Source organism: Nannospalax galili, unplaced genomic scaffold (assembly GCF_000622305.1).
Source record: "Nannospalax galili isolate Female #2095 unplaced genomic scaffold, S.galili_v1.0 scaffold768, whole genome shotgun sequence".
Lineage (NCBI taxonomy): Eukaryota > Metazoa > Chordata > Mammalia > Rodentia > Spalacidae > Nannospalax > Nannospalax galili.
The window spans coordinates 700,393-716,104 of record NW_008360317.1 but is presented as its reverse complement, the minus strand read 5'-3'; positions in this window follow the sequence as shown (position 1 = coordinate 716,104).

Sequence of the window (15,712 nt, the reverse complement as noted above, 5' to 3'; positions counted from 1 at the left end):
CTTTGTGTTTACTTGGGTGTTTTTGAGTTCTTTGTATATGCTATATATTAATTCTCTGTCACATGCATAACTGGCAAAGATTGTTTCCCATCCTGTGGGCTGCCTTTATACTCAACTACCTGCTTCATTTGGTATACAAAAACTTTTTTGTAAAATTTTATTGAATTTTTATGTATTTTGTGAAGAACATCTTAATCATCTTTGTACCCATTTCCCCATTGGAACCTCCCATAGAACCCCACCCCCACCCCCGCACTGGAATTTATGCATTCTGTCATTTGTGTTAAGGACTCTCGAGTCAAATTAATGTCACGAGACATCCCTCAGTGCAAGTACATCTGCTGAGGTCTAGTCAGCCTATCTCCAGTCCCTCCCTTTAAGTTCAGTTCTTCCTCACCCAGCAGTAATCAGCTGCCAATAGTTCTTCAGCTAAGATTGGGGGCCTACTGCCCATTTCTACAGTTCTTTGCTGGGTTTTTGTCTGCTTGAGTTTGTGTGGGTCTTGTGCATGCTGACAACATTGCTCTAGGTTCATATGAACAAGGTCCCAGGAGCCTGTGGAACTCTATTTCTGTATGGTCATGCACCTCCTCCCTGGCTCTTACAATCTTTCTATCCCCTCTTCTGCAATGGTCCCTGAGCCCTGGGTGGGTAGAGTTTAATATAGGAGTCCTGTCCAAGGTCTCATACTCTTCAGACTTTTATTTTCTATGCTTTGGCTATATGTGGAACAAGGGATAAAGAAAACACTAATTCATCTCTCAACTCGCACTGATGAAGATCTCTCAAGCAACAGAGAGAATTACGAACACAAAAGAACAGAAACTTTTTAGTTTCGTGATGTTCCATTTGTCGATTGTTTGTCTTGTTTCCCAACCTGAGCTACTAGAGTTCTATTTAAAAAGTTCTTACCTGTGCCTATAAGTTGAAGAATAGTCCCTATTTTTTTCCTGTAGCTGTTTCAGGGTATCAGGCATTACACTGAGGTCCTTAATCCATTTGAGTTAAATCTTATGCAAGGTGAGAGGTAAGGATCCAGTATTCCCAGTACAATTGGCTCAAGAGTCTGTCTTTTTTTCAATGTATATTTTTGGCATTTTTGTCAAAAATTAGGTAGCCATAGCTAAGTGCTATTATATCTGGGTGTTCTGTTCTATACCATTGATCTATGTATCTGCTTTGTGCAAATAGCAGCTATTTTTATAACCGGGGTTATGTAGTGTACTTTGAAATTCAGTATGGTGATACCTCCCACAGTATTCTTTTTCTTCAGGACATTTTGGCTCTCCTTGAACTTCTGTGCCTCCATATAAATTTTGAGGTGTTTTTTTTTTCTGTTTCTGTGAATAAATGTCCTGGTATTTTATTTGGGATTGTATCAAATCTGTAGATTGCTTTTGGTAAGATGGAGATTTTTACAATATTAATTCCGCCAATCCATGAGCATAAGAGGTCTTCCCATGCACTCATGCCCTACTCAATTTCTCTCTTTGGTGTCTTAAGTTTTAGTTGTAGAGTTCATTCATTTATTTGGTTAGAGTTATTCTCAGGTATTCTCTTTTATTTCACTTTTGTGGTTATTATAAATGAGATTATTTGCTTGTTTACTTTTTCATTGTGTTTGAGATTGGAATACAAGAAGGGTACTGATTTCTATGTGTTAATTTTGAATTCTGCCATTTTTTTCTGAAAGTATTTATCAGCTCTGAAAGTTGTTTGGTGGAGTTTTAGGGTCTCCTATGTATAGAATCATGCCATCTGCAGCTTCTTTGCCATTTGTATCTCTTCTGTTTCCTGCTCTTATTCTATTGCTGACATTTCAAGCACTATATTGAGTGAGCACCCTTGCCTTTTTCCTGATCTTAATGGCAATATTTTGAGTTTTTTCCTTTAAAGTGATATTGTCTAAAGCTTTGTTTATATAGCTTTTATTATATTGAGGGAAGCTCCCTTCATCATTTTGTCATGAAAGGATGCTGGATTTTGACAAAGGCCTATTCTGCACTTAATGAGATGATCATGTGGTTTTTTTTCTCTCTGAGCCTGTTTATGTGATGGATATATTCATTGATTTGTATAGTATGTTGAAACATTCCACATCTTGGAATGAAGTTAACTTGGTCATAGTGAATGATCTTTTTATATGACTTTGAATTTAATGTGTCAGTATTTTACCCAGAATTTTTGTGTCTATGTTCATCAGGGAGATCAGTCTGTACTTTTCTGTTTCATTGTGTCCGTGGCTTGGGTGTCAAAGTAATACTGGCTTAATAGAGAGTTTGGAAGCTCTACTTTCCTTACTATTTTATGAAATAATTTAAGTAGTGTTGATGTTAGTTCTTTGAAGTTCTGATAGAATTCTGCAGTGACTCCATTTGGTTCTAGGCTTTTTCAGTTTTAAGATTATTACTGCTTCAATCTCATTTCTGTTAATGGAACTGTTTAAATTATTTATTCCATCTTGATTTAATTTTCCTATGCTGTATGCACCTAGAAATTCATCAACTTCTTTGATTTTCCAATTTAGTGGCATATAGCTTTTTAAGGTATCTTTTTTAATGATTTCCTGAATTTCACTGGTGTCTGTTGTAATGTCTCCCTTTCCCTTTTAATTTTATTAATCTGGGTCTTCCCTCTTTTGGTTAACTTTGGTAAGGGTTTGACAGTCTTGTTTATCTTTTCGAAGATAAGCTTCCCCATACTTCTTCTGATGAACTGTCTTGACATTGATTATTCCCTGTGATCTCTTCAGTGTCCTGATCCTTCTCTTCAGACTCTTTGAACAGATAAATAGACTATTCATTTCATTGACTTATGTATTGTATTTTTAACTTTGCATTTCATTGATATCAGCACTAATTTTTATTATTTCTTCCTTTCTACTGTGTGTTGGGTTTGGATTGCTCTTGTTTTTCTAAGTCCTTAAGGTACAATATTATGTTACCTTATTAATTTGAGATCGTTCAAATTTTTTGATGTAGGCACTTAGCACTATAAACTTTCCTCTTAGCAACTGCTTTCCTTTTATTCCCCACAGATTCGAGCATGTTGTGGTTTAATTTTCACTCAATTCTAAAATTTAATTTTTTTTCTTGATCCAACTATTCAATAATGTGCTGTTCAGTTTCCATGATTTTGTGTACTTTCTGTAGTTTTTATTGCTGTTGGTATCTAGCTTTGTATAATACAGGATGGCATTTGAATTTTCTTACATCTGTTGAGACTTGCCTGTGTACTAATATGAGGTTGATTTTAGAGAAAGTTCTGTAAGCTGTTGGGCATACTATCCTTCTCTGTAGACTGTGGGATTTCTTCCTTCCAGTTTGGTTCCCTCCTCCTTCCTTTCAGATCGTTCCTTGAAAAGAACTCAAAAGTTTTCTTGCACATTTTAAATTATTCCCTTGTGTATCTACTACTGACTTTTAATGTGTACTTCTTTGTTTTAAAATCTTGCAGCTCCTGTGGTGTCTATAATAAAACTTTTAACTTGTATCTTCAAGCACTGTCCAACTGATAACACATAATTCATGGGTCATTCAGCAATATTTTTTCATTTCACTTTCTGTCTCATTTTGTTTTACTTCTGATATTTTTAAAATTTATTTTACTTATATGTATTCCTTAAAAGACAAATGTAATATTCTTTTATTGAAATTCACCTTTGGAAGATATCAAAAACGTGGAAAATATTTTTATAGTTAAGAAGATATTTGCCTTTTTCCCTGTACCTCAATTCAAATTTTTACCTCTGGACCATTTTAGTTCAGGTTAAAGATATTTTATTTTTTCATTTTATATGTATGAGTGTTATGCCTGCATGTGTGTAAGTGCACCCATGATGTGCAGTGCCTGAAGAAATCAGAAGAGGGCATCAGTTCCTCTGGAACTGGAGTTATGGAAGATTGTTAGCCACCATTTGGATGTTGGGATCCAAACCCAGGTCTTCTGCAAGAACAGCCAGTGCTTTTAACCACTGAACCTTCTTTCCAGCCCCAGGCTAAAGACTTTTAACATTTCTTATAACAAAAGACTATTAGCAATACATTCTCTTACCTTATGTTGATCCAGAAAGGATCTGATTTAACATTTATTTTCAGAGGTATTTCTATTGCACATACAATCATAGTTTGATAATTTCATCTGATGCTCAAAAGATGGCACTACAATATCTTATTGGGCATCAGGTTTTATGTTGAGAAATCTACTGTAAAATTTAAAATGGTAAGATATGCTGTGTTTTCTGGTTGCTTTCAATAATTTTTGTTTGTCACTAGTTCTCACTAATTTGATAATGCTATGCTTTAGTGTCATTTTATTTCTTTTTAATTTTTTTATTTGTTTATTTTTATTTATGTGCATGTTATGCTTGCATGTATTTAAGTGCACCCATGTTGTACAGTGCCCTCAGAAACCAGGAGAATGTGTTGGATTATCTGGAGCTGCAGTTATGGACTGCTGTTAGCTGCCATGTTGATGATGGGAATTGAATCAGGGCCTTCCAGAAGAGCAGCACTCTTAATTGCTGAGCCATGCCTCCAGCCTTAGGGTCATTTTCTTAGTGTTTATTTTATTTGAGATGACTTTACAGTTTTCAAAAGATTTTAGCTGTTATTTCTTTCTCTGTCATTCTCTTTCTTTCATCAAAGTGACTATAGAATCTTATGATTCATGGTTGGTCTGCTTATTTCTTCAAATCTTTTTTTCCCCACTAACCCTATTTATTTTATTTTGGGAGAAAATTCTGTGAGAACCAATGCCTCAGGGAAGGCACTGTTAATGACAAACTGAAGGAGACTTTAGATGTTTTCCTACCAAGAACGAGCATGAGAAAAGAATGTTCTCCCTCACACCCATTTCAACATCATATTATAAATCCAGACAAATGCAGTAAGACAAGAAAAGGAAATAAAATGTCTACATCTTGTGAAGAAAGAAATGAAACTATCTTTTCACACAGATAAGTGATTTCCTAAAATTAGTAAAACAAAGAAGTATGTCCTGTAACTAACATTATGTAGTATAATATAAGCCTTTTTTCCCCCCTAAGAATCATGTAACATTTGTTAAAAGGAAATTAATATTCCCCAGCTGGAAGCATAGCTCAGTTGACAAAGTGCTTGCACAAAGCCCTGAGTTTGATCCCCCAAATCAAGGAAAACCAGGTGTAGTGGTATATGCCTGTAATTCCAGCACAGGGTGGTAGAAGCAGGAGAATCAGAAGTTCAAGGTCACATAGTGAGTTCAAGGCAAGCTTGGAACACATGAGACCCTGTCTCAAAAAACATTCTTTTTAAATATTTTTCATTTTAATTACAAAGTACAATAAAAGCAAAATAGATGAACTGAGATTCCCTTTTTGCATCTGTGATGGAGGCAATTGTTTTGGCTTGAAGTTTGAAGTTCAAATACCAGAGAAATATTTTTCTCTTTTGGAATATGCTTCTAATCAACAATGGCTAGAAATTAAGATGCTTGTATAGAGAGAACTCAGGTAAAGGTCTAAGATGTACAATCTTTCAGAACATGTTCTTATTCACAATTGTTTGAGCAATGTTGACTCTCATGTCATTTACCATAGGGATTCTCATGCCTTATAGAAAAGACAGACCTGGCTGTTTGCTGGGCCCTATGTCAAGTTCATCCAATGCTTTAAAACACTGGACTTTTCTTTTTCCCAGGCAAGCTTTGGAAGAGCCCAGGGAAGCAAGTTAGGTGATAGGGATACAGTTTAGGAGTGCAAATAGGAATATATAGTTTTTTTGTAAATTTTCTTTTAGTGATCATAGTAAATAAGGCTTTGTTCATTTTTTCTTCCTTCTTTCATTTATTTATTTTTATGGGGCTTTTGGCTACTCTGACATTCCTCCCTCTGAAGAGGTAACCCTAAAATCCTTTAAGGATTAGATACAAGCTCCCAAATACTTTTGACATTTTGGGCCTTTGGAACAGAGTATGTTGCTAACAGTCCCAAGGACATTTTGGCTTTTAGCCAGGGAACTGGCTACTTCTCTTTGGGTTTTTTTTTACCCTAACTGCCTAGCCAATTCCTACCTCCTATTCTTATCACGCCGTCCTCTGAAGGGGTTACCCAAGTTGCCAATAGGGAATAGGAATGCAGGCTTCTCTGGCTTCTTCCATGCTGAACAGGGATACAGGGTGAGGCAATTGGAGTACCCCTTCAGTGAGTCTATCTAAAAGACTCCAGAATTGCATAACTCTTATCTCTAAGGGGAAAAGAAAGTCCTTGAATCCTGAATAGGAGATGTGAAGGAGAAGTAAAGGCAAGAGTAATTAGCATTACAAGTTCTAGACAGGGAGCTAGAAAAAAGTCAGAACAGGGAAATTTTCAAATGTTCATATGAAAGTCCATTTCATTCATGATACGGCTTCATTTGGAAGTTTTTAGTGCCTCCAAGCTCACTGATATTTTCTTTGCACTACATAGCCTGCAATTAACTGCTTATGTTTTCTTTATTTTTGTTTTTTACATTTTAGTTTTAATATCTAGACATTCCATTTGGGTGTTTGGAAGATCTTCATTTTATCTCATCCCTGTATGTGTAGTTTCCTTTCCACACTGAAGCTATTGTAAGGTATTTGAAACATTAACAAATATCCACTGAAGAGAGTGATTGGCTTCATATCCTTGTAGTCAGGTATATCATATATTATGACCATATTCATCCACCATTGCCCTCTCATCCCCCATCGCCTCACACTAGTCCCCTTTCTTGTCTCAAACAGTTCCCCTTCTACCTCAAGATTTTCATGGATATATTCTGAAGTTCACATAGGAAAAGAAATACCCTATATTTGTCCCATGAATTTGACTTATTTTGCTTAAGAGGATGATCTCCAGTTGCACTGACAGTGTTGAAGGTTTCTGTTGTAGAACTCCATGTTCCCTCCTTCTGTATGTCATATTTTCCTGCTTTCTCTGGTACCTGACAATTTTTTTCTGTGCTAGACATTGTAAAATTTATTGCATATTGTGATGTTTGCTATATTTCTTAAAATAGTTTTGAATTTTTGTATCTAGTTAAAATTGTTTACAAGATAATTTTATCTAAAGGTATTCTTTTAAGCTTTGAATGATGGGTCCAGTGCACTATTTTTTAGGTATAAATGCACAAGTAAGCATTTGCTCAAATGTTCAAGGACCTACCTACTTCATATATCTGTAGCTTTCCCTCTATAGAGCTTTTCATCTTTAGTGCTATGCACAAAAATATTAGGAATGAAATACTTATTCTGAGTTCAAATTTTGGCCTCCACTAGGTGAATCTCTGGGTGTGATACAGGTGTCCTATTCAAGGTTAAGCACTCTGCAGTCTCATATTCTCTGCATGTTGACCAGTTGTGGATCTCTGTGTTAATCACCATCTGCTGCAAGAAGGAGCTTCTCTGATGACAGTTAAGAGATGAATTAATCTATGGGTATAACAATAAATCATTAGGAGTTGGTTTAATACTGTGCCCATTTAGCAGAATAACAGTAGTAAGTTCTCTCCTATGGCATGTGACCCGTCTAGCCACAGGTTCCAATATGAGTGCCAGGTATGGGCTCTGTCTTGTGAAGTGAATCATTTAATTCAATCAGAAAGTAGTTGGTTACTCACATAACATTGACACTACCATATCAAATCTCTGCTTCCTAAGGCTCAGGCATCATTGCAAAAGAGGAATAGGAGTGATGATAAGAGTCAGAGGTAGTGGATGACCAAAAAGAAACAATTTTCCAGACAACTGGGCAGATACTCATATGAAATCACAGTAATGGTGACATCATTCACAAGACCCATGTAGGTTTAAGCCACACAAAATCCCAGCATCTAAGTGGAGAAGGGGGAAGAAGTTCCAACCCTACCTGAGGAACTATGGGCAATTGATAGCTGCTGGGAGAGGGAGAGTCAGTTTTCTTTAAGGATGTGGCACTGGGTAAGTTAACCAGGCTCATACCAAAGAGCATTGACAGACAAATTTGACTCTATAGGCCTTAAAAATATAGATGATAATACATGATAGATGCCGGGCATGGTGGTGCCCACCTTTAGTCCCAGCACTCAGGAGGCAGAGGCAGGCAGATCTCTGTGAGTTCAAGGCCAGCCTGGTCTCTATAGTGAGTCCAGGCCAGCCAGGGCTACAGTGAGGCTGGGCCTTGTCTAAAAATAGAGTGGAATTCATGCAGAAGGGTTCACGAATATATGAAATCAGGCAGGGGGTAGTAAGGGTTATGAAGATAGGGGAGGGGGTCTAAATATGATCAAGTCACCTTGTATGAAAGCCTCAAAGATTCAGTAAAAATGTCAAAAATTTTTCTTGGTTTTATTTAGTTTTTCTTTCTGCCTTGCCACATGGAGTTTGGACTATAAGCAATAGAAGTTGGAATTCCTTTTTTAAAATGTATTCATTCATTTCTAAAGATATGATACTCGATAGGTTAGCCTTGCTCCAGAGGATGGAAGCACATGGAAAGGTATCTGGGGACACAGTATATGAAATCTTGTGGGGAGGGGGCTATAAGAGGGGTTCAGATAGGAGAGAATGTCTAAATATGATCATATGTATGAAATTCATGAAAATTCAGTAAAATTTATTTTAAAAAATGTATTCACCTAGTAAACATTCATCAAGTCCCTCTTTGTGGCAAGTACTGTTTGATGCACTAAATATTGACAGTGAACAAGATCTGTGTGGCCATTGCCGAGATGAAGCACCATTTCCATACTTCACATCATTGCCCCAAGCTTTGAAGTACTATAACATTTTGGCTGAGTTAGTGCTTGCTCTTGAGTTTTAAAAGAATGGAGAGAAAAGACCAGGATCTTGTCATTTCTCCAACAGATTAGCATTATTTCCACGAAGGTGTCAGTCAGGGAGTTGAGGAAGGGGAGTGGGAATGAAATATTCAACAAAGAAATAAAAGACACAAATGTATTACAGTTGCAAAAGAGAATTGAGAGCCACAGAACTGGCAGTAGAAAGACATGAAAAGAAAGTCAAACTGGCATTCAAGGATCAGGGAAAGAATCGAAGTTGGCATTCAGCAGCAGTAACTGGAGAGGCTGTGCTGTGACTGACACATCAGCCTGAGCTACTGCTGCGTCTGGACAGCAGTGACTCACGTGCTCTTGTCCAGAGGAACTAGAGTGATGGAGCATATGACATCTTTCTCTCCTTTTTCATTCCCAGATTCATTTGCAATGACCTCATCTTTAAACTGAGAAACTGGGATGCCTGTGACGTGACATCTAGTGATGCAAGAGAAAGGACACCTTGGAAATGTTCTAACCTGTGGACAGCTTGGTTCCAGTGACTGAGAGAGCCCACCCTGAATCGCTTAGCCTCTACATCTTCCACTTGTGAAGCCCTTGCTGTTCCAGCACTTTTAAACTTTTGACAGAAGCCATGAGCAATTTGACCATCGTTTTCAAATTGACTTACCAGGCAGGATACACTCTTTACTCAAAAGGAATCACTAGGCATAAAAGTTTACTCCTCTATTTAGAGAAACTAAGTGCCTTTTCTTTTTCTTTTTCTTTTTGGTCTTTTTTTGAGACAGGTCTCCCTGTAGCCCCAGCTAGCCTGGAACTCACTATGTAGACCAGGCTGGCCATGAACTCACAGAGATCCACCTGCCTCTGCCTCCCGAGTGCTGGGATTAAAGGTATGAGCCACCACGTCTATACACACTGGGTTGGTCTCCAAAGGACCAACTTTCTTATGTGTAAGTCAACAGTTGTGAAGTAAAGAGAGCAATTAAAATCAATGTCAGCATTTAGTTTCTTACCAAGAAAAGCTTGTCCAGTTAACAGGCTAGCCTGGGATGCTTGTGGGGCCCAAAGAGTTCCTGGGGTAGCTGACCACTCTACAGGGGGTGCACTAATTGCTTTTATTAATGAGGAAGGTTCTGTTATCTTCACTGATGTTTCCTGCACTTCCAGTTTATGCTTGGTTGAAAAAGCATTTTATCCACTAGCAAAATACCGATGATAATATTTCTCTCTTTACTGAAATCAGTAGAACATGTTTGATGGAAGAAATAGGAGGTTCAGGTTTGAGTGCTTAATGGTTATTTCAAATTACCATCATTTTAAAATATAAAAGCAAATTTTAATCAAGTGAATTTAAAATAATGACCATGTCTTCCTCAAGATCCATATGTTGAGATCTGGTGTTTAGGGACTAGATTTGCCAGATATGATGATACATGTCTGATATCCCAGCACTTGGGATGCGGAGGTAGGAGGATCATGAGTTTGAGAACAGCCTAGGCAACGTAGTACAGCTCTGCCAGAAAGGAAGGAAGGAAGGAAGGAAGGAAGGAAGGAAGGAAGGAAGGAAGTAAGGAAGGAAGGAAGGAAGGGGGAGGGAGGAGGAAGGAAGGAAGGAAGGAAGGAAGGAAGGGATAGACACTAGATTTGAGTAAAGCAGCTATGAATTTAGACTACAAAGACAAAGGCTTCTGAACCATTTGCTCAGGGATGCCCATCTTATCAGTGGTTGTTACTGGGCTCTGGAATCATTCTTTCTGAAAGGTAGATGTTCTAGGATTAGACTACCTCAGAGTCCTGTGACTGGATTTGAATGAGACATTGTGTATGAATAGGACTTAGATAACTCCAAGAGACTTTAACCTTTTCAGGTTAGGTAGAGTCTAGAAGGAATTCACTTACCATCAGTGGGTATTGATCTTTTACCATCTGTTCAGATGGCCATGGTCAAATGTTGTCAGTACTTGCATCTGCTCTTAGCCAGGGTCAGAAGCTCATCATTCAGAAGTTCCTGCAGCTCATAGTGGAGCTATGAAAAGTTCAAAAGTAAGACACTCATTTTTTTTTCTGCTTTCCAGGGTCTTCCACTACCCAAATAGAGGAATTTTGTGATTTTTTGTTTGTTTGTTTTGAGTGGTATTATCATTTTCTCTTCAAAATAAAGTCACCTTTCCATTTGGGTGGTAGCACAGAAAAAGAAAAAATCATGTTTAGAAAAACATTGTACATAGAAGACAAAGTAGATAGAAGGATGCAGAGGTATGGAATAATAACTCAGTACATGTGAATAAAGGCCACGAAAATGTGAATGGTGGAGAATGAAAACGTGGTAGCCAAGAAAGAGACATTCCAAGAGAAAGAACCTCTTTTAACAAGACAGATAAAAGACTTTAAACCTACTTTAAAAGCCACCTTACAAAGAGAAGGAAGGAAGGGCAACCAATAGATAGGCTTGTATTCACTTCTACATGTGTGTTAAGAGAAAAGTCCAGTTGAAAAGCCTATTTATATAGTTTAATAGGAGCATTTTGGTGAAAATACCTTTGAAATTCTGCATACGGATCATACTTTTATAACATCTCATCTGTTCTTACAAGGTCACATTTCATATGGATTGTCTTTGTCCCTTTATCCCCAAGAACAGATTCTCACTTGTCAGTCAGGTCTTATTCATCACGTGAGTCTCATTAGCACCTTGGACAGTGTGTATCACACATGAAAGGCTTAAACTTTCAGAATTATTTCAGGACTTTAGCATCCTTCTGTGTTTGTGTATATTATACTGTTTTTTTTTTTTTTTTCTAGAGAATTGCATTTTGATTGAATTTCTCCAGTTAAAAATATGACAATAACACACTAAAATACCAAGGGGACCATTCTGAGTATCTATTTACAGTAATGCCTGGGGGATAATTACCTGTCTATTCTTGATGAGGTCTTTCTGCCCTCAGACTTAGGAAATAAGGAGAGAAAGTGTGGGTTACAGATTGAGCTTGGTAATTATGCTTGTGGTAAGGACAGCAGGTGGAAGGGAGCAGAATAAAAGTATAATAAGACCCTTAATCCTTGTTCTTTATGAAACTTAACGTCTATTTAAAGAAGAAAAAAACAACTGAAACAATTAAGCAAATACATGCAAGTCACACATTTCTTCACATAATGGGGCTGTTTTGACAGTGATTGATAGAAGGTGTTATAACCATTCTTACCAACAAAACTAGTTCAGCCTCATTATCCTCTGTTTTTGTTTAGCTATCCAAAGAGAAGGTTTTTAGTTCAAATCTCTCTGATTAAGTTATTTTCAGAAAGTTAATTTGAAAATACACTATTGCATCAGAAGCAGGAGATAGGTAGAAGTCAGTAAGGCCAGGAGTCTCTTTCAGTGGACTCTGTACACCAAGACACTTTTCAAATGCATTGCAGAAGTGACATTTGGAAGTAGTTCATGGTCTCTCTTGACTGGAAGCAAGGCACAGCTTTCTGATACAAATGATAAAGCTGTTTTTCTTCTCTTTACCATATGTGACATTTTTCACTCAGACTGCGAATGTGTGTAAAGACCAGCAAATGGCTAAAAATGGTGACTTCAGGAAGATGGGTTAGAAGCAAAAAGGCCAAGCATATGGGGTATATGTGGGGTGCACATGGGGTTCATGTGGGGGTACACATGGCCCTTTGACTCTTGATGTTTTGCTTGCTCCTCTGCCTCTCCAGGATGGAGGCAGCTGCCACTTCCTATCCATTACTTTCAATTCTTATTGTTATTGGTAATTTTTATTTTGTGAATCTAAGAGATAATGATAATTATTTTTATTAAGAATGCAAATAGTAAAGAAGAAAAAAACGATTCCATTATTATTTAAAGAGGGGAAGCTGTTTAAAAGAGGCATAGAAAACCCAGAAGTTCTTAACGCTTCATTCATTCTCTAAATCCAAATAATAATGAGGGACTGACTGAAGACAAACGGCACAGAAAGTTACAAAAAAGAAAGAAAGGAAGGAAGGAAAGAAAGAAAGAAAGAAAGAAAGAAAGAAAGAAAGAAAGAAAGAAAGAAAGAAAGAAAGAAAGAAAAAGAAAGAAAGAATGAATTCATGGGACAGCAAGATAGTTCAGTGGATACAGGCACTTGCTGCTCAGTCTAATGACCTGACTTCAGTCCCTGGACCCACATGGTAAAAGGGAAAAAACAACTACCACAAATTATCTTCTGATTTCCACTCTGTGGATATGTACACACATGTATCGTGCACATACACACGTGTGAATATACATACACACCCACACACAAATAAATGTAATAAAAAGTTAAAGTTTTTTAAAGCATTTACCTGCTTAACGATTGCACAACTCAATTGACTCTGTCTTGTCTGAAGTTACATACTAAGCACATACTAAGGGAATGTGCTTAGTCAAATGGAAAGTTTATTGGAGAGTTTAATATTGAAAAGCTGTGGGTCATATTCAAATAATGTAAAGAACGGAGGAAAAAGGAAAGGAGTTAAAGGGAGAAAGGGGAAGAGAGAGAGGGAGAAAGGAAGGAAGAGAGAGAAAAAAACAGATTTCTAAACAACCACAACAAAATATTTTGGAATTCATATGCCTTCTTCTCCGAGGTATTTATATTGGAATTCATATGCCTTCTTTGATCTATTTAGACCTAGAAACAATAATTAAAGACAAAAACTAAATTCACACTGCCAACCACTTATGTGCAAGAGAAGTTTTCTCCCAAAGCATGCCATCCTAACAATAACGTGAGAGATGATTCTGAGAGAAGATAGCGACATGGATTTCAGAGACAGCTTCATTATTCAATCACAACCAACCTTGTCCCTCCTGGGTGACTAGGCCCTGTGTCTGCTACTTTATGTCTTTGCTTCCTTAAGCATAAATTTGAAATGTAATAATCCTAGCACTTTGCCCACAATATTAGCACAAGATTAAGATCAGTAACACATCCAAACTACCTCAAACAGAGAGTGGCATATAACAGGCACTCACCAATTTAGAAACCTGGACCTCAGTCCAGGACCTTCCCTTCCTTTTCAGCAAGTGCATTCCTACCTATGTCCTTTTGCGCCACTCAGAGGGCCTTTTATTCCGAACACTTAAACTTTTATATCCCTGGACCCTAGAAAGATGGGGGAAAGTCCTATTATCCTTTCATATTTCTTCTTTTTAACCTAATTATCTAACAACTTAGGAATGTGTTTTTTATATAAACAACGTTAAAAGACCAATAACAGAAAGAAGATACTTATAATCTTTATTAATAAGTAGTGGCTAAGTAACACTAAAAACCTTCACAAAAAGCCATATGGAAACCCACTACTATAGAAGCTTAAAGTATATACATGTACATTATAATAAGAGATTAAACTGAGTTATCATGTAACAGGGGAACAGCGCCCCTTCTAGATACTATAGGCTAATGAACAAAATAAAATAAAACCCTCAATGCCAAGAGTGGACTCCTGCTCTAGAAGCTGTTGACCAGGGGTCGCATAGATCCTCAACAATCCTAACCGTTGCTCCTGTTCTTGGTTACCCACCAGAACTGGATCACAAGCCCCTACTGCTGAAGACACAACACACATGAGCTTTAGAAAAGCAAGGAGAAATCAAGCTGGTGTTGACCGCAGAGCTTCATCTCTCCTGGTTAGCACTCATAGTTTTGAAAGGTGCTATGCATGCTATTGAAAGGAAAAAAATCATCAAGGCTACCTAGCTGTGACTCTTGGGATCTATAATATCAACTGTCCTACGTGACTGCCTTAAGGTAAATGGCATGCTTCTTCTTCAGGAGTTCTGTTTGAATACTGTGCCTGCAAACAACGCAACTCTTCTGCTACAGTGAGCAGGAAGCCCCGCATGGCTGGAAGGAAGATGGAAGAGGTCGCCCCTTTGAGTAATCCAACCTTGAATTCCAAGCCCACCACAAGCCTCCTTTTAAAGTAAAATGCTAAATGCACTCATTCCTTTTATTTTTTAACTTTTATAAAAACTTTACTGAGAATTTCACACGTGTATATAAGGTGTTTTGATCAAATCCATGTCCACTCCCTCCCTTCCAACACCTCCCATATCTCTGCATCACTTTTTTCTTTTTCTTCTTTTTTCATTTATTTATTTTTATGGGGCTTTTGGGTGCTCTAACATTCCCCCCTCTGAAGAGGTAACCCTAAAATCCTTTAAAGATTAGATACAAGCTCCCAAATACTTCTGACATTTTTGGCCTTTGGAACAGAGTTTATTGCTAATAGTCCCAAGGACATTTTGACTCTTAGCCAAGAAACTGGCTCCCTTTCTTTGGGGTCTTTTTACCTAACTGCCTAGCCAATTCCTACCTCCTATTCTTATCACGCCATCCTCTGAAGGGGTTAACCAAATTGCCAATAGGGAACAGGAATGCCGACTGCTCTGGCTTCTTCCATGCTGAACAGGGACTCGGGGTGAGGTAATTGGAGCACCCCTTCAGTGTGTCTATCTAAATGACTCCCAAATTGCATAACTCTTATCTCTAAGGGGAAAAGAAAGTCCTTGAATCTTGAATAGGAGACGTGAAGGAGAAGTAAAGGCAAGAGTAATTAGCATTATAAGTTCTAGACAGGGAACTAGAAAAAAGTCAGAACAGGGCAATTTTCAAGTGTTCATATGAAAGTTCACTGGTATTTCTTGACAAGGGCTTCCAAAAGCATCCCTATATTGGGTTCTTCCTCATTTTTCTTACAAGGCTGGACTCTAGAATGATGGATTCAGGATTTACTTTCAGATATTTTGATAGCTGTTGGAATAGTTAGAATCAGTGTCAGTTCCCTCTCAAAGGCTTCTAAATAGGAGGAGAAAATAAATTTATCCAACATTTTAGAGCAATAGCTGGTTGTCTGCTTAGCTACAGGTGCGCACTACAGTACTGGAGACCAAGATTTGAAGTCTT